The sequence below is a fragment of the Condylura cristata genome, unplaced genomic scaffold (assembly GCF_000260355.1).
Source record: "Condylura cristata isolate star-nosed mole 26May11 unplaced genomic scaffold, ConCri1.0 scaffold00009, whole genome shotgun sequence".
In the NCBI taxonomy this organism is placed as follows: domain Eukaryota; kingdom Metazoa; phylum Chordata; class Mammalia; order Eulipotyphla; family Talpidae; genus Condylura; species Condylura cristata.
Genome location: NW_004567110.1, coordinates 39600865 through 39606682, shown reverse-complemented (window position 1 = coordinate 39606682; position 5818 = coordinate 39600865).

Sequence of the window (5818 nt, the reverse complement as noted above, 5' to 3'; positions counted from 1 at the left end):
AGCCAGAGGGTAGGAAAAGAATTGTGCAGCATTTAAATTACTCTGAAGTTCTCCCTATGTCCCCATCTTAGCTACTCTCAGAGGAGATACTCCCAAAGTCCATAGGAACTGATGTAAAAACACAGAGTACAATCAGCAAAACAGAAATTTAAAAACCAGAACCACTATATTCAAGTTGAACATACAATTAAGAAAAAAAATCACTGTGAGGGCTCATTTATGAAGTTGGATTTGTTCACATATAAGTGGTTTTCTGAGAGTCACTTTTAAAAGTTGTACTTCCAAAAAGTAACCTAGTGTATTCAAAATTCAGGAAAAATTATCTCGCCTTTCTGATATAACAGGTACTGTGCAAGACCTGGTTTTGAAGAGGTCTCTGACCTCAAGAAGTACAGCGACTGATGTTTTTCCCTTTATTCAATAGTCTGTGTACAGTGTGCCCATCCAGAGTCTTGCCTGGATGCTGTAGGCAGATAGTATTAGACAGCTTGTCTCTCAGAAGAAACAGTAAAAAGCAAACCTCAATCAATTACTTCATTATAATTTTCAAAAATGCTATATCAATGCCTTATAATTACACAAAGAAAAAATTTGAGTACTAAGAGGCTATATAACAAACCTAGTTAAGGGGTTGGAGAAATTCTTTCTCAGCAACTAAAGGATATAAGGAAAATATTTAAGCCAGGTAGTGGGAAGAGACTTCAAAGGAGAGAAGTTAAAAAAGCTCCCAAGCAATGGATCACAAGAAAACTGAGGAAAAGAGAGGAAGCCAAGGCTGTTGGCACACCTACAACAAGGGGGGGAGGGGTGATACATCAGTATGGGGGGAGCAGAGAACTCTATAAATCACGTAAAGGAGTTTGAACTTTATACTCACAGCAGTGAAATGTCACTGATGGTTTTAAACAGATTAGATTACACACTTTTTTTTTAAAGATTTATTTATTTATGCATACAGAATTGGGGCACAGGCCAGATATACAGGGGTGGTGAGAGAATTCACCAGCAGAATGGGGAGCATAACAGGCAGATCAACGAAGTACATTGCTGAGGGGAGCAGCAGATGGGTCAAAAGAGGTGTGCCGCACCATGTGGGTCACCTCCGGGGCAGGTGATCGAACTTGCACTAAAATGGCTATGGCTCACTTGCAGTGCCGCGTCCTAACTCGTTGCGCCACCAGGGAGGGCCCTACATAACACACTTTTAAAAAGATAGTCTGTGTGCTAAGCGGGGATGGATCAGAGATGGAATCAAGCATGGATGCCTGGAAGCAGCTAGCTAGACTACTGTAGAAGCCAGCAAGAGCAGTGACTGCGGCTTGGACTTGGATGTGGCAGTGGAGATGGACAGAAGCAGATGGAGTGGGGAGAGATTTAATGGGAAGACCTGACAGGACCAGCTATTGGACAAAACATGGGAGAGAAAAAAAGAAGCAGAGTCAGCTATAAGCAACTGAGTGGACAAGATGTCATTAAGTCAGGCAGAAACATGGAGGGAGGGACTCCTTGTCGAGCCATGAAGTGGATAAGCATGAATCCGGAAATCTCTCACCAGTTCCCAATCCAGCCCTGCACAGAACAGGGAGAACAATGCTCCCTCCGGTACAAACATTGACAGTAGCTTGTTTGTAGTGATCAAAAGATCAAGCGGTTTTGGCTCACACGTGTGTACTCACTCATGTGCTGTCTGACAGGGTGTTAGTCTTTCTTTCCTTCCTTCTTTTCCTGGCTGATATCTCTGTCTGACAACAGGAACAAACAAAATTCTGCGATTTGATTTTCTTTCTTTCTTTTTAATTCCCAAAACCTTTTTACATAATCTTCAACAATAAACGCCCTTTGAGTGCATGAGCACAGGCTACACTCTGTGTTGGAAAATACTTATCTTCCACACTTGGATGAAAAGATAAGCATTAGTCTATAGATAAAGCATTAGGCAGCTAATACAGCATTAGGCTATGTATTTTCCCTTCTGCTTTTCTATTCAGCCATTAAAAGTGCCTGGCCATGGATCTGCCTGGCTATCTTAATCCCTCTTCACCTACTGTAGCTGTTTACTCTTCATGATGGTTTTGACACCTAACACAGCATGGAGCAGGCACTTAGCCAGCTTCTGTTCTCTGTTCTTTAAAAGGAAAAGGCAGGGATTCAAATTCAAAGGGAGGAGCAGCTCAGAATCTAGTCCTAAGGAGGAAGTCTTCCTGCTGCAAGAAGTCAGAGCAAAGGCAAACTCTTTCCAGCCCCCACCTAAAAAATCAGCATATTCTCCACCACTTGACTGAGACTGAGGATAATGCTGTGTCCTTAGGGTGTTCCAAACAATTCTTAGCCATAGAATTCCAAAAGTAGATATTGGGGAAACTCTGGTGACCCATGTTCCTGCCCTAGTTCTGGTATTAATTAGTTAAGTGACCTTGAACAAGTTACTGGACTTTGCCAAGGTGTGGGGGAAAACAAACCCTCATACACTGTTCTTGATAAAATTGTGAACTGGGCCAGCCTCTACGGAAAACAGTATAGAGGTTTCTAACACTAAAAATAGATCTACTCCTAGGTATCTATCCAAATGGGATCCAAATGGAAAAACACTAATTCAAAGGACTATATGCACGCTTATGTTCACTGCAGCACTATTTACTATAGCCAAGTTATAAACTACCTAAGTGCCCAATGACAGGTGAGTGGATTAAGAAGGAATCTCTTGGAGTAATTCAGTAAGAAATGATGGGGAATTGGGATGGGTGATAAAATTAGAGGTGGTGAAAATTGGTTTGATTCTGAATATGTTTTGAAGATAGAGTAAAAAGAATTGACTATTAGGTCAGAAATGAGGTAAAAGCCTAGGTATCTACCCAAAGGATACATAAATATTGATTCAAAAGGACACCTGCACCCCCATGTTTATTGCTGCTCAAATAGATGACTGGATTAAAAAGATGTGGTGGTTGTACACAATGGAATACTACTCAGCAATAAAAAGGATAAACGCATGCCTTTTGCAGCAACATGGATGGAACTGGAAGGGATCATGCTTAGTGAAGTAAGCCAGAAAGACAAAGAAAAATACTGGATGGCTTCACTCATAGCAGGAGTATAAGGGGTCAGGGGGGAAAAAAGGCAATTGTAATAAAGAAAAAATGAAAAACAACAAACAACTATAAACGAGAGACATCTTAGAGGGGTGGAGAGGGGAACAGGATCAAAACTGGGGTGGAGTGGGAAGAGTGCCATGCAACCATAGTGATGGCCCACAGGTGAATTGGTGGTGGGAAGTCCATGGGGATTACAACTGAGATGAAAAAATGCAAAAAATGAAGAATGATGAAAAAATAAAATAAAATAAAAAGGAGTCAATGGCAATTCCAAGGTCTTTGAACTGAGCAAGTGGCCAGGTTAATCAGGGACATAAGACTGGCTGAGTGGAGGTGAAGGAAGCCATACGTTCATTTTAGGAGTTAAGAGTTTTGTTGAGTCAGTAGATATCATAATGCAACAGGTGTTGAGTAAATAGTGTATATGTAATATAAATACATATACAAACATCTACAGAGAGAGAGTTCCGGGAGGGTTTAAGGTAAAAATTGAAATTTAGGACTAAGCCATGTGAGGTCATTTGTGTCGTAAGTGTAGCTAAGAAGACATAGATGTAATGACTGAGGTCTTCGCACCTCAACTTGAAAATGTAGGGGAAGTGAAAAGAAAAAACATACGTGTGTAATTTTAATTTTTCTAAATTATATTCTCTAATTCCCTAATATTCAGAGACTCTTCTAGAAAAACCTAGTGTGGTCCTTCTGCCTTAAAACCAACTCCTGTAGGGCCCTCCCTGGTGGCACTGAGAAGCGAAAGCCACTTCAGCATGAGTTCGATCCCCGCCTGCCCGGGAGGTGATCCACATGGCCAGCAGACCTCTCCTGACCCTCCCACTGCTCCCCTCTGTAGTGTACTTCGTCAATTTGCCTGTTCTGCTCCCCGTTCTGTCTGGTGAATCCTCTCACCATCCCTGCACCTCTGACCTGTACCCCAATTCTGTATGGATAAATAAATAAGTCTTTAAAAAAACAAAAAAAACAAACAACTCCTGTAATGGATCCTTAGCATTTTTCAGAAGGTCACCTTGGAATAAGCCACCAAAAATTGCCTGTTAGATTTGTGGGCTCTACATTCTAATACCACCATTTTTCTTTTAGTTTGAGGGGGAAAGTGAAAAAAAAATTGAGTGGATTTACATTATTCCTTCAATTATTTACCAGGTAAATCATTTTGGAATATTCAATTACAAGAGGCATATTAACATACCAAGAGATGTAAGTTATCTTATCCTGCTAATTAAGACACTATTCAATTTTACTTTGAAAGACAAACTAGACAATGCATCTACCTTTGATGGATCTTAGAAAAATACTTGGGAAACCTGAGCTCTAAACCCCAATCTAATCTGAAGGTCCATAATTTCAAAGGGCATCATTTAAAGTTTATTTTTCAAGTATGTTTTATCATGACTCTTGAGGTTTTTACATTGTGAAATTTCCTTTAAATGTGAAAACAATACCAAATAATATTTGTGAGCTGTTTTCTGATTTCTTCCCCATCACACACTGGAGAAAGAAAGGTAGGAAGAGAATGGTCCTATTTTTGATGTATAAATAATTAAAATACTAGTTTAGTGAGGAACAGACATTCATGTGGAAAGAAATCACGAGGAATGTATTTTATTTTTTAAAAAAGGAAAATTGATACTATGGGTTAAGTGCTTTCTAATTTTCCTTTACACAAGCCTAAACTTTATGTTATTACTTATTGTACCTCTCAGAATTTCTCAAACCTCTAAACAAAGGGGTAGAAAGCACACAGCTACAAAAGAATCCAAATCCTTTTTCTATGTCAGAATACCATACCAGCCCCTTGTCAAAATACATAGGGCTAGTCTTCTCTTTTAGTTGCAGAAATAACACAATCATGTTTCTTGCACGTAATTTCACTGGGTAGCTCTAACTGCTTTACAAGCAACTAAGCAATAATAAATGAGATGGCAATACCTATTTCAATTTCCAGATTAATATTTACTTTGAAAGTTTGAAGCATTGTTGAAAAAAGGAAGGAAAGAATTCCAAATTTCTGACACTCACTAATATGTATAGACTTAGAACATATTCTATAAATTTGTGGATGCCTAAGAGATATATACATCCAGACCATGGATAAATTAGCCAACACACACAAATGAATTCTCATACTTTCAGGAAGGCTCATATAGAGGAACACCAGCTTTAGAAAAGTGTAGACCTGGGTTTGAAAATTAATTCCACCATTTTGCTACTCATGCCTAAGGGCAAGCTACCTTACCAGTTCAAGCTTTAGTTTCCTGGTCTAAAAAAAGAAGATACTAAATACCCTCTTTTTGAATTATTGCAAGTATTAACCAAGATAAATCAGGTAAGTACCTGTAACAGGACTGCTGCTCAATAAAAGTAAGATTACCCTCCGCCATTAGCAATGGAGCGAATAGCTTAGTGATGAAAGCAAATACCTTGATTGTGTTTTGAAATAGATATCATCTACCAGAGGGAAAACACAAATTCTTTTTCAAGTGACTACCTCTTGTGATTTGCATTACTTTTTCATCAAGCAAGAAAACCCTTGGCATTAACAAATCTATTAATGTAATTGTATGATTATTGCTCCAGGGCAAGCTATGAGCTCTTTCCCCTTTTAAATTGGTGTTAAAGTTTTTCCAGTTTCAAAATTCAAACAATTAGAATCCATTTTAGAAACATCTATCAGTTATCCTTGCAATGGAGCTAACCCAAACCAAATC